The sequence below is a fragment of the Sturnira hondurensis genome, unplaced genomic scaffold (genome assembly GCF_014824575.4).
Source record: "Sturnira hondurensis isolate 20B ecotype Veracruz unplaced genomic scaffold, ASM1482457v3 Scaffold0024152, whole genome shotgun sequence".
NCBI classification, from domain to species: domain Eukaryota; kingdom Metazoa; phylum Chordata; class Mammalia; order Chiroptera; family Phyllostomidae; genus Sturnira; species Sturnira hondurensis.
The window spans coordinates 2,868,979-2,888,601 of NW_028096783.1; the positions used below are offsets into that span (position 1 = coordinate 2,868,979).

Consider the following 19,623-nt stretch of genomic DNA (forward strand, 5'->3'; position numbering starts at 1 on the left):
CCTCTACCCACTAGAAGCCAATAGTGGGAGATAACTGACCTACCCAAAATATCCAAATCAATAGTTATTGGTGAAAATGAAAAATGTGTCTTTTATTTTATGGAGAAAAATATAATGGACTTTTTAGCCCGCCCAATAGAATAGAGTGTTTAATTCATTTTGGTGAGAGAGGGCCCAGGAAGCCTTTAGAGAGAAAGTGGTACCTGAAAAAGGTTTTACAGGACGAGTAGGAACGCTGTAAGTGGAGAAAAAGTAAGTGCTTCTGCTCTAGATACAGGGAACAAGAGTGGTATCTGTAAGTATGAGAATGCTAAGGTCTATTTCCATGTCTCAGAGAATTAAGTATGTGGGTTGAGTAATAGAACTATTAATTGAATAGTTCTATTATAGCACCCTGAATTCAGGGTGCTTCTTAAAATACTCTTTTGTGAAAAAAAGTCAAGAGATGAAAGTTGTGATTCAGTACCAACTTACAGATGTACATGCGGGATATTGGAGAACATGAGAAGGATCAACTCCATGAAGCAGGGCTATTTCCACTGCCCCCTCAAGTGGCAAAGCTGCTGTGTGAATGGGGGAGTGGTCTCCTACAGTGTCCTCCAGCCAGTTTCCATGAGTGTGCACTCTGGGTCTCCACACTTGTTTTTATTAGAGCACCTGCATCACTTGGGGACCTGGTAGAAGTGGAAACACTCAGGCCCCAGCCCACACCTGCTGAATTAAACACTGGGGAGGGGCCCTGCAAAGTGTGTTTTCCCAACCTGTCAGATGGGTCAGATGCAACCCTGAGCACAGAGTGCAAATAAGCAGGCCTAGACTCCGAAGGAAACCCCAAACCCTCAAGACCCGATTTTAGCGAAGTTCAGACGAAGACTCTTCCCTGCACCGTTTGTGGACTGCAGTGCCCCTGGGATGGCTGACTGACCATGCTGGCAGCCTCTCCGGTTGCCTGTGTGCCCCTTGATTCTGAAGGCTCAGAAGCTGTGTTTAGTGATGCCCATCTCTCCAGGAAGCACACTGTCAGGCACTTCCAGGGAACAAACAGGGAAACTGAAGAGCCACTTGATTTGTCGGTTTACGAGTGACCAAACCCGGCTGCATCCGCTAGCCCAAAGAATCTCTCCCTTTGTCCCAGACAAATTCTCAATGGGAAACTGAACTGAAACTCGAATGGGGCAGGATCAGGTGGAGGGGACGTAGCTTCTCTGTCCAAATGTCTTGTTGTATCTAGCGTTCTACAACCCACCCGAATCATTTCTGACAGAACCCAGTAGGTGGATTCTTCCAGCTGAGACACTCACTCCCTGTCCTTGGGCAGCAGTGGGCGAAATGGCCACTGTCCCCTCAGACTCATTCTTCGTCCTTTCAGATGTGCAGATACCGAAATCATAATCAGGCTAGTTTCAGGTCTTATTCTGCCCCAGGCACCATTTGGAGTATGTAAGGTAGGTTTGAATGTACAGCATTTTAGCCACGTTCATGGCATTTATTAATCAAGTTCATGGGTCAACGTGTCAAAATATCGCTCTACATACAATCCACGTGCATTTAATTTGTATCTATTCTCAGTACTAGCCATTTCGTGAGGACAGAGGGCTGAAGAAGGAGAGATAAAAAGAAAAGAGAAAATTGGCATGGCCACAGATATGTTCTAAAAAACAGATAAAAGATAAAATCTTGTTAGAGGGGTTTAGTGGTTAATTGAACATGATTGAAGCCTTAAAGTAGTTCACTTCATTCTTTGGGAGTTAAGTATCCTCCTAAACCAGGAGATCCCTTGAGATTTTGGTGTATTAATATTTTTAGGGAATTAGATAGAGGACTATCTATTACTAGCTTTGCTCTACTCTGTTTCCATTGTGTGAATATTGTTATTTGACACATGATTATCAATACCTATCGATTGCCTTATGTAGCTTTTGAATGCCATTTAATTGAGCAGACAAGTGTGCAAGACTCAGGGTGGGGGTGGAGGTGAATCACTTACCCTAAGCATGCCCACCCAGGGCCACCCTGCGGCCCTTTATTTCCACTTTGTTTTGGGAGCAGGTGTGTGTGTAGCTGGAGAAGGGGACAGAAATGTTGCACCTGTTTCTAAGCTAAGACCGGTTCTTCAAAACACTGTCTTGCCTTTTCATTCTACTCCCTTCCAAGCCTCCTCTTTTCCTCTTCCAATGTTTTTCCACTTCTTTCGTGTACCTTTCTGTCCTCTTCGGAGCCCCTATTCTGGCAGGATGATGAGTCTGGGTCAGAGCCAGAGGGAGAAAGCAGGCAGCAGCTCCTCGTCCCCTGGCACACTTGTGGCCCCTTACACACTTGGCTCTCTCTTTCCTCTGAATCCTCCCAAATGCTGAGTGCCTCTGCTTCTGGCCCTTTCAGCAACGGTATAGCCTCTAAATGTAATGAGGTTTTACCACCTCGAGAGGTATTGTAGCCAGTTTCAGGTCGAAGCTCTTGTTTTTGTTTTCACAGCCCCGGGAGAAATGAAATCCACTGGGAAGTAGTCATCTATCATTGGGTGGCTGCTCTGGTCCCCCCTCCTCCTGCCATCAGTGTGTATGTCACTCCATGCTGGTCCCGTGGGGTCCTTCATCTATGTTTTCAAGGGCTAAACACAGTGTCACCATCAGGTCTATCGGTGTCACAACACTTTCTTCAAAGGGGTGTTCATGTCCCCACTTCTGGAACCAGTAGGAGACACATAACTTAGGAGTTAAAAAAAAAAACACCTTCCAATAAAACGGATAGTGTGTAATTAAACTGACCTTTTTCCTAAGAGCCCAAATCTGATGAAAGCCTCATCATCACACTTGGAGGGAGATTTTTACTTTCTCTAGAGGTGACATGTCATGATCCTTCCTATTGGTTTGGGGACCTAGCTGTTCATTTCGCCAAATTCCTTGCTTGCTATTTCTAAAAATGTCTGGTCATCGCGACTCTCCTGCCTATGACTTGAACATACTTTCGGCCAAGACACAGGACTGCTCGTTTCCCTGCCACAGAGGCCTTCAGGCCACTTGCTCGGACCCCTCTCACTCATGTGTTCTTGTCTGATGGACACCTGTATGGTCAGGGGCATGACCCCTGCTAATGTGGCAACATCTATTGTGCCGCTCCTACCTGGCACTGTTCTGCCCTTGGTTATCACATCTCCACTACTTAACTTTAGTAGTTATTCCCTGGCATTTTCCAAATAAGGACTAGAGTATTTAATCAATTTTAGCTCAAACAAAGCAAGGGCCCCCACCCCTCACTGAGCATGTGCCAGGAGTGATTTTTCCCATCCTCATCCCTGCATCCCTCAAACCTCTGACATTTTCCCTACTGGCATATATTTAAAATGGCCTTTACATCTGGCACTCAAGTTTATAAGAAGTGCCACTGCATAGGTGTTTGTTTGCAGGCTAATTATTAGCCTGACTCTTACCAAGTGCCTCTGGCCCTCAGCCCAACCTCTCCCTGCACTTTGGCAGCAGGTGGTAGGTCCACCCAACAGCTTCTTTGCCCAAGGCTGACTTGGGCCCACATGCTCCATCCACCAGGCAGCACCTGGGAAACGTGGACTGACCCGTGTGAGAGACCATTGGTGTCTGACTACATCCCACCCTGTTCTAAGCACTTTGCATGTACTAGCTTATGTCATCTTTACATTGCTTCCGCTTTTTAGGTATGAATTGTATACCTACTTTATATATTTATAAAAATTGAAGTGCAAATAAGGGAAATGGAAGTTCCAGGAAATGAGCCAGGCCCTCTGGGTCCAGAGACTGAACTCTAACTAACATGGTAAATGAACTCTCATTGACATACATAGAAAGATAATTTATTTTTTTAATGGAAACCCATTAACCCTTGGCAAAGGACACAAAAAGAAAGTTCACTGAAAACTGTACACAACACTCTTACATGTGTAAAACCATGCAATCGAAGCTACACAGAAATACCATTTCTCATTTATTATAAGTGGCAAAAAAGTCCAAGTTCAGTGACAGGTGCTACTGACAAGACTGTTGGGAAAACGAGTAGCCTCACAGATTGTTAGTAGACGTGAAAGATGGTAAAACCCCCATGGGGGAGAAACCTGTCAACAACTGTTGAAATTATGGATGTATTTACACTTTAAACCAGTACCTGTTCTGAGGCTCTCTCCTTTACAAACACTGTGGTGAACCCCAAACCCATTCATGCTCACACATATACACAATAGGTTGTGTGACATTGTAGTAGCAAAAGATTTTCGTAAAAACAACTCACACATCTGTGCATAGAGCACTGCATAGGTAAACTATAGTACATGTATTCCAAGGCATACAATACACCTAGGAAAACTTCTAATGTGTATTTTTATGAATAGGAAAACAGTATATATACATACCCTCCTGCTGTAAAGTCGGCTGGTGTTCGAATCAGGCACATGTATTGACATTTCAAAAGATCACATCAAATGATTTGAAAATAAGATATTAGGTAGCCCCAAGAGTTCTGGGGAGCTCTGGGCCTCAGGTTGTAACATATCTCTTTTTACAAGAAGAGGGAAGAACATTTCTGTATGCCAGCAATTTTCAACCAAGGTGGTGTGCCACAAGAGGTGCACTGATGTGCTGCAAAAATAAATAAATAAATAAAACATGCAATACCTGACTATTTAGTCAGGGGACTAACTTATTTTTCCTTAGATCATCAAGCGAAGAAAGATAACAGCCAACACACCAATACTGGTCTTGTGTGAATGAATCAAAATTATACCTTTGTTTTTAGTCAGACTGGCAATGTTGCTCTATGCAAAAGTAAGGGTTCTTGGTCAAACCGCTCACCATACTACCCTGTTCTAGTGACACTATGCTGTGAGAAGTATAGCTTAGGTACTGTGATTTCTTTTTCACAGTAAGTAAAAGAAGGGGGTGGAATCTCTACACTCCATGGTGCTATGATCAGGTTGCAGTGTGGTGGCATCACCACTGCCTCACATCTGTGTCTGTCCTTGATGTGTGCCCCTGTGAGACTGTGGAAGGCAGTTGCTCTCTGCCCCCACCAATAGGCACATAACAATTACCTGGGAAGTGAAGTGTATAAAAATAGACAATGTTTAATACAAGAATTGAAAATATCATTAGACGATGCACCAAATTAAATTGATTTAAAGTCTACGAGACTCTGAAATTTATGAGGGGTAAGCCAGGGACTCACTGGAATTGTCATTTGGAGAATCCCTATAAAACCTGGAACAGGGCCATCTTCCTGTTCAAGATGATTTTGCGTATCAGCTCCCCTGAGCATAATGGGAAATGTCTGGGCATGGGTGCAGGATGCCATGCAGAGCACACTAATTTGCATAAGTAGAAAGCAAGGACTCAGATTTTCCCTGTTCACACACATACCCCTTGAGGTCCAGGGAAGGCCAGGTAAGAGGTTTTTCAGGGAAAGTAGCCTCCTGTTGTAGCTGAAAGTATTGAACTGGAAGCCACTCTCATAAATATCAGTGACTACCTACCTGGCAGCCTGTTGAACCTTATTAACCTAAGACATTTCCTGGGCTAGTGACACCAGAGCCTCTCACAACCTTTTAGTCAGTGGCCCCAATGCTTAATGTGTTTTAAACGTTTTTTGGCACAACTGGTTTCCCAAAAGCTTTTGTACAATATTTTCAGCCTGAGCTGTGTAAAATATTACAGAGCACTTGTTGCCAGGGATAATGTTCTCCGTGACAAAACACCTGCCATCATTATGACATGTTAAATATTTAAAGACAGTTTCAGATGTGTTCTGTTTTGGAACGGAATGGGAATACAAATTCCTGGTGGCGAAGAAGCAAGTTCAGGGGATTTGACCGCTCTGTGAGTGGCGTGAATTACTCCATTGGCAGCCTCCCATGACGCGGCACTCTAGAGTACTGGGAAGCTGCTTTTTTTTTCTTTCTAACATCATTTAATTGCTTTTTGCTGGGGCCAAGGATATTTATGGGTTAGGAGATTGCCAAGTTATTTATTAGATGGAGTATCTAGGGATAGACTAATATAAATCACTTAGGCTGGTATTGAATATACCAGGCACTCAGTAATTTAAAAAGCTTTAATAAAAATGCTAAAATATGAGACTTGTCTTTGGCTGTAATGAGACTCAGTTATCATGTTTTTATCAGCAATATTCAGTCATGAACCCCTCCCTATTTTCCCAATGTAAAAAGAAAAAAAAATGCAGATGCAATCCTGATTTCTAGACTTTTCAGATTTGCTGGCATTGAGAAAGACTTCAAAGAATTGAGAAAAGACACATGTATTGAGGGCCTAGTGGCTGACTTTCTCACCCTTAGAAATCTAAGCATGTCCTTTCATATTGGAAATCTTGTCTTTTGTGGATCTAGCATAGTAGTGAATTTTAAAAATGGGGGATAAATTAGGTTAACCTTGGCCTATAAAAAGCTACGGTGTTGCACCTTGTGTACAATGGGGATCATGTTATAGCAAGCATGGCAGCCAGTCCCTGTTCTATAAAGCACAATGTCAAAGCTCACTGAGCTTGGAACCAGCAGGATCCCTGAGATTGTAGCTTTTAATTCTTCATTGTGAATACAGAATTATAGGTATGGGCCATTCCATAGTTTTAAGGTGCACTTAGTTTATAATCTCATCCTTTCCTACCTAAAACCTCTTTCAGGAACTGTTTCCATCCTCGAGTCATGCAATGCTGCAACAGCAGTTCACAGAGAGTGAGGCCCTGCCACTTCTGTATGACGCCAATAGAGGAGTGTGGCTGAGCCACAGATCTCACCGCCTTCCTTCCAGGGCATGCTCTGGCTGTGAATGAGACAGGGACATATACCATTCCTTCAAGATTTTACTTAGAAGGCTTAGCTTTCTCCCAAGATGAAGAGTTTCTTTGTCTGACCCCAGAGAATGTCTTGGTACAGTGCTATCTCAGACCTGGGCACGTGATGAGTACATATTGAGTGCAGGGGTGAGATGGGAGGACCTACTCTTGGCAGCATAGAGCAAGAAGGAAAGTAGAGAAAGACAGGGCAGGGTGAGGAAGGGAAGGTAAAGGAAAGAAAGGAAAAGGAAGGGAAGGGAAGGGAAGGGAAGGGAAGGGAAGGGAAGGGAAGGGAAGGGAAGGGAAGGGAAGGGAANATGAGTACATATTGAGTGCAGGGGTGAGATGGGAGGACCTACTCTTGGCAGCATAGAGCAAGAAGGAAAGTAGAGAAAGACATGGCAGGGTGAGGAAGGGAAGGTAAAGGAAAGAAAGGGAAGGGAAGGGAAGGGAAGGGAAGGGAAGGGAAGGGAAGGGAAGGGAAGGGAAGGGAAGGGAAGATACTGAGTTGGCAGGCAAGGAAATTACTGGGGAGAATGCAAATACTGATTATTGTTGGAGGAGCCGAGGGGGGGGGGCATGTTTAAAAGGGCAGCCAGCTGAATTGAGATACCACCCAACCTCCAAGGTTGCTGTTCAAGTGAGCAGAGCACAACAGAGACTTGCAGCCCATCCTTGTCATCGGAAAGCTCTGAGCTGAGGTATGGGTGTCACAGCAGGACAGGGGCCAGTCAGGGAGGCTGTGAGAGGTTGAATGAAGCAGCCTCTGCTGGCTATCAAGAATGGTTATAGGACAAAATTTGAAAAAGGGTCATAGCAAATCTTATTTTCCCTCACCCATCCTCTTTCAAAATAAGGCATTGGAATTTGGGGATAGGGAGAAAAGATGGATATGCAAAATGATGTCAGAGAGCACCTGCTCCCAGGTCTGCTGGGCAGAAAAGGCAGCCATGCCCGGAGTTGGTGGCGGGGTGTGGTGTGGTCATGAAGTCCTATGTGTGGACACATGCATCCTAACTCTCAGCCCAGGCACCTCTTCCCACTTGCCCTTGCCAGGAATGGCACCAGTACGGTGGGACTGAGGCTAAGGACCCGAAGCCTCATTGAGTCTACCGTGAGACGCTGGAGAGCAGGGACAGGTGACATGGAGGTCGAAGGGTCCCCTCTTACACTTCTTGCTTGCATTGATATTCTGTGACCCAGGAGAGTAAAATGAAGTGTCCAGAAATTTGAGGCAGAAAATGAAAAGAGGCTGGTGATTAATGAGATGCTGAAACAGTACGTGCATGAATTCATCTGGTGTTACCACCTACTCAGTGAGACAGGTGCTTTGGTATTACCTGTTCTTTCAGATCATCGAAGTGAGGGCAAGTTTTGCTCCAAACCTTGCAAGAATTCACCATTACTTACCACACTGTATCCAGAATCAAAGTCCGGCAGGCTAAGGTGCAGCCAGGCAGACTTAGGTGGCACCAGGTTGTGGCTTTGAAGTGGCTGGGACATTGGATTCTAAAGTAGATCAGAACTGTCTACAAACCTCAGTTTCTCCTCTTTCTGTCACAGGACAAAATAAATGGTTTGTGCCAAACTTTTTCGGTGGTACCTCCTGACACTTATGAGGTCCTCCAAAAATGAGCATTTTGGCAGAAAATGTAGAAGTAGTATTAAATATTTACTACATACCAAGCACTATGATAAATCCCTTTTCATATTCACTCCCAAGGACCTTTTGAGTTGCCTAAGATAACTACATGCTCTGTAGTTGGTGAGACGTTTAGGAACTTGTTCAAAGCCACTATGGGTACAAGAGGAGTCCTGGTGGCACCAACCAAATAACGAGTAAGACAACTGTCACAACATTAAGAAGGAAGACCAGAGAAGGGGAGAGGTCTGAATACAGTGCATGGGGTGGGTCGGGGGTGTGAAATACTGAGGATCCTGGTGCAAGGGAAATAGCTGCGTTAAAAGAGGTCACAGAACCTGTTCCCCGTCTCACAGCAAACACTCGACAGAGTGACGACTAGAATCAAAGGGCTTCCTGAGCTGCAAAATGAGGAGGTTGAGCTAGGTAATCTCCAAGGTCTCTTTTCAGCTTAAACATTGTAAAATGTAAATTGAACCCTATGGTCCCAAGTGCATGTGTGTGGTGAGAACTCTCAGGGGAAGTGGCACTCAGGAGAGGTAGGGACAAAAGGACCCTCCAGAAGGAGGGCAGCTCCATGCGCTGCAAAGAGCAGAACAAGGTGAGAGGGATGCTTTGGCTACACATCTCTCTCTGATCATGGTCAGTTACTTTAATTGTGTAAATTAAAAATAAAAAAAGTGTATGTCCAAGTCTATAAACAACTTCTGTAGGAGACATCATAGACACAACCATTGCAAAGAGCCTTAACACACCCCAAGTAGCCTGTGATGCCACCTGGTCCCTGTCAGGTAGTCATGTCTCCCCAGTTCACATCATGGACTCTGATTCCTCCCATTCTTCTTATCAAAACAGAGCCAAGAAAAAAAAGTAATGAGGATACAGCTGTTCTAATCTTATGCAGTGTGTTAAAAAGCCATACCACACCAGGATGTGAAGAAAGTCCGGGTTCACACTCAGTCTATAAAATTGAATGGCATGGCCCTGACCCTGCCTCCTAAGCATTGGGCTTTGACCTCAGGCAATGAGGTCTCATTCAAAGTCTCTGGATGCCCTCAGTGGATCCTGGGAGGTTGTGTTTCTGTAAAACCTCTATACCCTGCCAGTTAAATTGAACATGCACTGATTGTGTGCCTACTAGACACTAGGCATTGAAAGGACCTCGGTGATACCAGGATGGGCAAATAGAAGTCTTTGATTACAAACATTCCCCAACCTAGGGAGTTAAAAAAAGATAGAAAACAATGGTACACTGTGAGCAGTGCTTTGATACCTAACACATACCTTGCCAATCTCCAACCTATTTAGTTTACCTCCTAAATGTCTCTCGTATCGATCCCTCTCCACCCATCACTCCTGCTACCAGGCTGGCCCGAGCCCCCACCATTCACTGCTGGAAAACAGCACAGCCAGTCCTCCAGTTCCCACTTGTGCTTCCTTCCTGTCTATCCTCCACACTGCAGCCAACAGTGACATGTTCTCAACATTTTGGGGCCTTTCCTCGTTTCTCTTTTGAAGAGACAAAAACCTTGGCATTTTCCTGAAGAGTTTACACATCTGCCCCTGCCCATTCAGCCACCACTTGTAAGTTTTTCCTCTATTCACTTCAGACACAGTCACCCAAGCTAACCTTGCATCCCGTCTGTGCAGAGCCTTTGCCCACGCTGCTCCCTCAGCCCAGAAAACACTTCACACAAACTCCCTGACTGGGGCTGGCCTCCTGTGATGGGCCGTCATGCACCTCGGACCACGTCAGAGCACATCCGCTGTGGTAATCACAAAATGATTCTGTATTTGTTGATGTCAGTGTTTTTCTCTTGATGAAACTCTGCAATTTACATAAGAGAGGAATCTGGTCTCTCCATGTTTCTCTCGCCAAGGTAATGCCTAGGACACAGTAAACATGTACTAAATGTTTTAGAATAAATATATTTCATCATGATGAACAAGTGGCCATGGAGCACAGACCTGCCTTCATCTCTGGCATAGGGAGAGCTGAGACAGAGAGGGTATTATATTTTATTATCAGTTTTCAGGCATGAGTAGGACTTGAACCCGAAGAGTAGAGAAAAGGACACAAAGGTAGAGTTAGGAGTGAGCCTGGGTGCTTAAGGCATGGCCTGCATGGGTAGGGCAGCGTGAATGGCCTTGAAAAATGAAGGGGAAACAGTGGGTATGTAATGACTGAGAGATGGAGAGTTCAGCAGATGTAAGTTCAGCATTATGCAATGAACTATCAATAAAATGAAAAACGTATTTTCTGAGAAACACATTGGTTGGCTTTCTTTCTTTACACATAGTGCAAGTACTTCTGGTTCTACCTTTCAAAACTGACAGGCCACAGTGTAAAAAAAAATATCCTTATGGACATACAACTCATGTACCAGCAAATTAATTCCTTTAAAGTGTACAATGCAGTGGATTTTCGTGTATGTGCTAAGTTGTGAAACAATCACCATCATTCAATTCTAGAACATCTTCATCAACCCTGCAAAAGAAACCCTATGCCTATTAGCAGCCACTCCCCATTTGCTCCTCTCTCCAGCCCCTGGCAATGAATGTACTTCCTGTCTCTGTGGATTTACCTGTGTTGGACACTTCATGTAAAGGGAAATCATACAGTAGTTTGGCTTTTCCTGTCTGGCTCCTTCCACTTAACATAATGTTGCCAAGGCTCATCCATGTTAGAGCAGGCATCAGTACTTCATTCATCCGTATTGACTAAGAGTGCTTTACTGTATGGATGCACTGCATTTTGTGTATGCATTCAGTTGTTGATGAACATTTGGGCTGTTTCTGCTTTTTGTCTATTATGAATGATGCTATTATAAACATTTATGTACAAATTGTGATGTGGACATATGTTCCATTCCTGATAGGCACATTCTTCGGAGTTGAATCTCTGACTCATATGGTAACTCTATCTTTAACCTTTTGAGCAACTACCAGACTGTCTTCCAAGGCAGCTGCACTGTTTTACACCTCCACCAGCAACGGACGAGGGTTCCATTTCTTTATGTCCTCGCTCCTGTTATCATCTGTCTCTTTGATTGTAATCATCCTAGTAAGAGTGAAGAAGGATCTCATTGCGGCTTTGATTTACATTTTCCCAATGAATAATGATGCCACACCTCCCCTTGTGTACACACTGGCCATTTCTATATCTTTTCTGGAGAAATGTCTTTCCAAATCTTTTGTCTAATTTTTAAATAGGTGTTGTGCCTTTTTATTGTTGAGTTATAAGAGTTTTAAAATATATATATATATTTAAATATTTTATTTATTTATTTTTGGAAAGAGGGGAAGGGAGGGAGAAAGAGAGGGAGAGAAACAGCAACATGTGGTTACCTCTCACGTGCCCTACTACAGCGGACCTGGCCTGCAACCCAGGCATGTGCCCTGACTGGGATTCAAACTGGCAACACTTTGGTTTGCAGGCCCATGTTCAATCCACTGAGCTACACCAGCCAGGGCTTAAAATATATTTTTGATACCAGTCCCTTAGCAGATACATTATTTGAAAAAATGTTCATCCCTTCTGTCAGTTTTCTTTTTCACTTTCCCAATAGTGCTCTTTGAAAAGCATAAACTTTTCTTGAAATCACACGATTTTCAGATTTATTTTTTCTTTTTAATTTTGATGTGCAATTTAACTATTTTTGTTTGTTGCTGTGCTTTTGTGTTATATTTAAGACACTATTGCCAGATCCAAAGTAACAAAGATTTATGCCTATATTTTTTCTAATTTTTATCTCTTACATTTAGGTATTTGATGCATTTTGAGTTAATTTTTAGATACGATGTGAAACAGGGTGCCAACTACACTCTTGCCTGTGAATATCTATGTCTCCTAATATTATTTGTTGAAAAGAGTATTTTTTTCCTCATTGAATTGTCTTGGAACCTTGTGGAAAATCAATTGATCCTAAAAGTATGGATGTTTTTCTGGATACTCAATTCTATTCCTTTGATGTATATTTTTACACTTACGTTAACTTTTTAATAAGGAGTATCTCTTAAGGATTTTGAGAATTGAATTAAATAATGTGTATAGAGCCCTTAATGTGAGAGTCCAGGAAATAAACACTTGCAATTTTGTTATTGTTCTTGGTGCTGTTACCACCTTGTTCTCAAGAGTAGCCCCCTTGGACTTTTAATGTTCTTTTAATGGACTTTTAATGGACTAGAAGACCACCAAATATCAGAATTTTAGACCAGAAAGGATTTGAGAATTATCAATCCACCTCTTTCATTCAAAACTAACCCAAACAAATGAACACCGTGGGCGTGCACATACACACATCTACACCAAAGAAGTCGAGTGGTTTATGAAAGATCACACGGCTATGGATGAATCAAGATTAGAAGGCACTTATCCTGACACTTCACATAGTCCTTTGCCACCACATCATATTATTTAAGTACCCAGAATTTGGCACACCCTAACCTGTGTCCTATAATTCTCAGATTAGTCTTACCTGTAGTTTGTAAAATGAGCTCTCCTGTTAGAGTGAATTTTAAAAGGTGGCCCAGGAGAATAAAACACTCGAGTTTTTAAAAGTCTGTACTTTAAATTAGCCTTGAGTGTTTAAAAGTGTAGTGGAGAGCATTTCATATTTACATTAGCTCTCATAAGGTCTCAATGTTTTGTTACTCTCTGGGGATAATAATAACAAGAAAAAATAAAAACAGCTATAATATCTATTTAAGTCTCTTTAAAATCATTATCTCTAAGGTCTGTTGAGAACAGGACATGTGGTATCACTCATCTATAGGGTCACCAGGAGTCAGAGCTGACTCAAAGGCATGCAACAAATACAATTTCCACATCCCTGTGTCATGCGTATTTTAATGCCCACTGTGTGGTAGAGACAGCTGAAACTTAATAACCTCAAGTAACTTTTTCAAAAATCATACAGAATGTAGCTGGGAAAAAATGGTAGTCAAACTTGAGCCTTTGTGAATCCAGATAAATATGTGTGTGTGTGTGTGTATTTACATTTACATTTATATCTATATATTTAAACAGTGCTATTTATCCTGGCTGGTGTGGCTCAGTGGATTGAACACCAGCCTGCAAACCAAAGGGTCACTGGCTTGATTCCCACTCAGGGCACATGCCTGGGTTGTGGGCCAGGCCTTAGCAGCGACAACCACACAATGATGTTTCTCTCCCTTTCTTTCTTTCTCCCTTCCCCTCTGTCTAAAAATAAATAAATAAATAAATAATTTAAAGAATAAATAGTGCCATTCAGTCTTAAACACAACATTTGAGACATGATTTTCAAATACTCTATGACTAGGCAAGGACAGGATAGAGTCATAATAGATGGAATCAATGTCCTTGAATAAATGGGGCATGGTGCTGTAGGTGTGTGCTTGAGCCTCCTAGAAACAAACAGAAATTCCCTTAGAAGTCAGTGTGTAAGGAAGAGCCAAGTCATTTCTTTATACAGATATGTGTGCTGTGTTTTGTGTATTTGTGTAGGTACAATGGTCTAGCTTAAAAGGAAGAAATTGACAATTATTTATCAAATATTTATTTTTGCTCTGGAAGCATATATAATAAAATCTTGCTAGCTATCCAAAGCCAGCTTCACCTATAATTCCTGTCTTAAAGCTGAAGAAACTGAGATTTAGAAAATGAGCAATTAGGCACTGATTAAGTATTTACATGATTCTAACTAACATGAATAATATCAATAATGAGTATATAAAAATAAATACTAACAACTAACATTTATTAAGTACGTATTTATTTCTAGGCACTGTACAACAACAGTTGTTATGACAGCCTAGAGAGATGTATTTTGTTGTCTCCACTGTACAGATGAAGAACCAGGGGGTCAGAGGGGCCCAGTAAAAACCATCCAAGGCAGCGTGGGTCACTGGACTCCAAAGCCTAAGCCAGGGGTCATGGTCTCTCATACGGTTTTTGAACCATGTAGGTGCTGCTGTCAAGAACCACATATTTCAAACCCCTATTCCCTTTGCACAAGAAAATATTTCACCATTAGAAATACCTTTCTAACTCAGTTTCTTCTCTCATAAGTATATAATAATATGTTTACACGTGTATAAGTAGATTTTTATTCATTCAATGCATTTTTATTAAGGACCTATTATGTACCAAGCATAGTCCTAGTTACTGAGAATATAGTGTGGTTTATAAAGTATATACTTTAGGGACAAAGAGACTTTAACCAAATAACCATATGAAAATATAAAAACACAAAACTATGTAAGTATTATTGAGGAAGATTTGAAGGTTAAGGAGAGATTTTAACAAAAGGACCTGAATTAGATGGTAGTGAGAAGAACTAGGGTTATTATCAAAGATTTCTTTGAGGAAGAAACATTAAAACCAAGCCCAGAGGGNGGACCTATTATGTACCAAACATAGTCCTAGTTACTGAGAATATAGTATGGTTTATAAAGTAAATACTTTAGGGACAAAGAGACTTTAACCAAATAACCATATGAAAATATAAAAACACAAAACTATGTAAGTATTATTGAGGAGGATTTGAAGGTTAAGGAGAGATTTTAACAAAAGGACCTGAATTAGATGGTAGTGAGAAGAACTAGGGTTATTATCAAAGATTTCTTTGAGGAAGAAACATTAAAACCAAGCCCAGAGGGAAAATATTATATAAGCAGAGAATAGGGTGGAGAGTATTTCAAGGAAAAGAAAGGGCAAAAGTCAAATTTCTAGGATGGAAAATGGTTGAAAAATTATAAGGTACCCAACTTTTAAACCTATGCGTTTACACATTACTGTCAGAGGAGGGAAGGTTTTGCCACTTGGCAGGCTTTCTGTTGCGTAATAGGAACAGAAGAATAAACATAGCTGGTCTCTTCCATGGAATAGTTCCATTGCAAAGATAAATGGTATGATAAAAGGCATAACCAGGGACATTTTGGAAACAGAAGTGAGAGAAACTAAGGCATCATAAAGGAGCTCATATTTTAGTTGATTGTTGACAGGCAAGTGTGTATGACACAAAACTAGAAAATCGTTTTCCAAGCAGAAGGAATAGTGTAAAAGCACAGAGATGAGAGAATAACATATCCCCAGAAAGGTATCTGGGGCTACTTGCTAGAGAAGGGGCAAGTAAAACCCCTAGAGAGGCTATGGCCAGACTGAGTGGTTTTGTAAATCCTGCTAAAATGATGGGACATTATAGTTTTAACAAGGGTCAGATGTTGGGGTGTTTGGCAGACACCAGATATTTTAGAGGTAACTGTGGTAAGTGTATGGAGTGTGAATTATGAAATGGCAGCAGCTCGAGAAACAAAGAGACTTTTGCAATATTCCAAGCAAGAGAAGATGTGCTTCTTGACGAAGCCAATGGCAGTGAGACTAGAGAGGAAGAGATGGGTTCAAGACACACTGGGAAGTTTAAGAGGAGCTGGTCACATGGAGGACAGAGACAGAACGTGTAACCTCATGACAACCTGGAGCCCTCAGATGCCTTTGGAAATCTGCCTCTTCCCCAAAATGCTTCACTGCAGTCTGATCAAATATTGTCTGTGTCACTTTCTGCATGTGTGTTTATGTAAACAGAGAGACAGACACTCTTTGTATCTATACTTGTATGTCTACGTCTACCTCTCCATCCATCTAAAATGACCACACGTTGAAGTATTTGCAGTTGTGCACTGAAGAATCTTCAAATGTATAACCCACCACCATCACTATAATGGTAACCACATGCATGCCCTACCAGGAGGCATGGCATCCCTAGTGTCTGCAGATGCCATGGGAAATACACTGTCCTATTTGTAATCCTTTCATGAGATCTCATGTGTCTTATCATTCTCTCTGAGTACCTTTTGCATTTCAGGTAGAATTGGTATGTATTTTTATCTGTATATTCATAGACACCAGCTACATATTGTGTATAAATATATTTTTTTATTTGTTTGACACAGGCAAGTGTCTACAAATTAAACAAATTTCTCCTTTCAAAATATGTAGAGGCATTTAAAGTTACTTGCATGAATAATGCTACAATGAACTTAGGGGTACATGTATCTTTGTGAGTAGATGTTTTCAAACTTTGGGGATGGATACCCAAAAGAGGGGTTGCTGGATCATATGGCAACTCTTCTTAATTTTTTGAGGAACCTCCATACAATTTTCCATAGTGGATGTACCGGTTTACATTCTCACCAGCAGTGAGTGAGGATTCCTTTTCCTCTATAGCCTCTTCAACATTTGCTATTAATGTCTTGTTGATAATAGCCATTCTAACAGGTGTGAGGTGCTTTCTCACTGTAGTATTGATTTGTATTTCCCAAGATATGGAAACCACTGAAGTGTTCTTTGATGGATGATTGGATAAATAGCATGCACATATACCATGGAATACTATTTAACCATAAAAATGTGAAATATTGCCATTTGCAACAACATGATGCATCTTGAGAATATCATGCTAAGTAAAATAAGTTAGACATAAAAAGTCAACAACCATGCAATTTCAGTCATATATGGGATATAAAATGGAAAGGAACAAATGAACAAATGAGACAAATAAACAGAAACTTATATGCAGACAACTGTACGGATTTGTACAGTTATATTTTACAGAAGTTTTTAAAAGACTATGATACATTACATTCTATCTTTATTATTCCACTATCAACACTGTGTGTGTGTCCCTCTAAATTCTGACTTCTAAATTGTGTTCCTTGGGCCTAAAAAGTTTCTTCAAACTTTTATTGCATAGTAGGTCTGCTGGCACTGAATTGCCTCAATTTTGTTTTTCTTAAAGTTTTTATTTCTACTTTATGTTTGAAGAATATTTTCACTGGATTAAGAAGCATTGGCTTTCAATCATATGTGGGATATAAAACTGAAAGCAACAAATGAGCAAACATCATAAACAAACAAAAACTGTCTTACAGTCATAGAGGGGAGAGGGGAGGGAGGGTTAGTAAAGGGTACAGGAGTCAAACATATGATGATGGAAGAAGATTTGACTTTGGGTGGAAAACACACACTGCAATATACAGTTGATGTACCAAAGGATTATATACTTAAAACCTATATAATTTTATTAATCAAAGTCACCCCTCCCTAAATTTAACAAAGTTAAAAAGGGGAAAAAACCATCATTTCCATGTACTCCTTTTTTTCAAAAAGTTATGAAACAAGGGAAAGATCATAATAGTATTGCCAAAGTCATTTGATATTTCAAATCAAATGAAAAGTGCTGAGTATCTCCTTTGGCAAGCAATGTTGGCCAAAAGAGTGGTCCAAGAGATACCAGGATGACAAAGCGGACGGCGTCCGAAGTGATGTGCAGGGTTCTGGGAAGTGGACTGGAATGAGATGGTTCTGTTCATTTCGGTAAGTGCCATGAGGGAAGATGCACAAGGGGGACGTTCCAAGCAGAAGAAACAGATACACAGACATGAACACTGTGTTCTGGGCAATGGTAGAGGTTAAACAAAGAGGAAGTGTGGTACAATGGAAAGAATTCTTCCATTGGCTAACCACATAATTTGGGGCAAGTTACTTAACCCTTCCTATGCCCCAGCTCCTTCTTCTTTTTTTTTTTTAAATTACAGGTTACATTCAATATTACTTTGTATTAGTTTGAGATGTACAGCAAAGTGGTTAGAAAATCATGTACTTAATAGTGAGAATATTTGTTCTATTTGTCTCGCTATCTTATAATTCTTAAGAAATCCAGAAGATAAGCCTTGTGCAAGCAATTTGAAAAAATCAAGTTATATGTTTATAAGTAAAACATCATTACATATTAATAATACAATATTATAATTGAGAACAGAAATAACTTTCAATTCCTTGTGTGTGTGTGTGTATGTGTGTGTGTGTGTATGTGTGTGTGTGTGTGTGTGTAGTACTGGCTAGCCATGCCCTTTGTTTTTTCTCCATTGAGAGAATGACAGGGAACACTGTAGACATGTAGAGGATGACAGAAAGCACTGCCTGGGGCTTGGTGGAGGTGTGGGAGTAGCCTTGCCAATTTCATTCCCTCCCAGTGGGTGACATTAGACTGAGAAGGAAAAGGAGGAGGTCATGCTAAATATCCATGGAATTTTACAAATTTCCTTTAATCCAGGACCCCTCAAACTATCAGATAAAACATAACTAGATAGTCTCTTAACTGGGGGCAGTGTGGAGAGTTCTGTCCCTGAGCATCTTAGCTGGAATGTACCAAATCAGCCTCCACTAACCCAACGATGTCACCCATTACCAACCCCCATCCCTGGCCATGTCTTCATTATGAGGAAGACTCTCCAGTCTAGAGAGAGAGAATTTCAGAGGACCTGACACATCCTATTCTGAGGATATTTTGGAAGGTGCACAGAAGTTGTTGCTTTTTAAAGGTGAAAAAAGTATTGATATTTCTAAGCTCAGAACTATTTTATTTTAACAAGCTNAGTGTGGAGAGTTCTGTCCCTGAGCATCTTAGCTGGAATATACCAAATCAGCCTCTACTAACCCAACGATGTCACCCATTACCAACCCCCATCCCTGGCCATGTCTTCATTATGAGGAAGACTCTCCAGTCTAGAGAGAGAGAATTTCAGAGGACCTGACACATCCTATTCTGAGGATATTTTGGAAGGTGCACAGAAGTTGTTGCTTTTTAAAGGTGAAAAAAGTATTGATATTTCTAAGCTCAGAACTATTTTATTTTAACAAGCTAGAAAATACTGAAAAATAGGTAATACAGGTTTCTCAAGAGGATGCAGTGTAGTTAGAATGTACACCAATTTTTCCCAGCATGTATCTGGATAAAATATGTGCAGTGAAATTTTGGGGCAAATTCCAATGCAGAAATAATACAAAGTGTGGCAGATTTATAAACTAGGTGATTTTTATTTATTTTCTAATGTGGATTCTCTTAAGAACTCAAATGTTCTACATGTTACTTATGGCTTCTCCTTCCTTGCAAAGACTTACCTCTAAGGTCTCAGCAGCATAAAACCTGAAGCCGCACAGTCATCTGAATCAAGCATCAGCCATAATTCTCCTTTGCCACTGACTCAGGGTAGTTTGGAATTCACTAGTACTCTATCTGGATAGTAATTAACAATTCACAATTAACCTGGCAATTTAAATAAATCGACAGAATTATGAGCTTGGAGCCTCCTCTCTGTTTTCTTTTCTATTATTTTAAGAATCTAAAAGA

The 19,623-nt window shown here is 41.1% G+C and overlaps 1 protein-coding gene across 2 annotated transcripts in view; it reads left to right on the forward strand.

Annotated features, from left to right (window-relative positions):
- The window catches only part of OPCML (opioid binding protein/cell adhesion molecule like), a 1,111,876-nt gene that overhangs the window by 978,170 nt on the left and 114,083 nt on the right, over positions 1-19,623 (forward strand). The gene's annotated exons all lie outside the window — the stretch shown is intronic.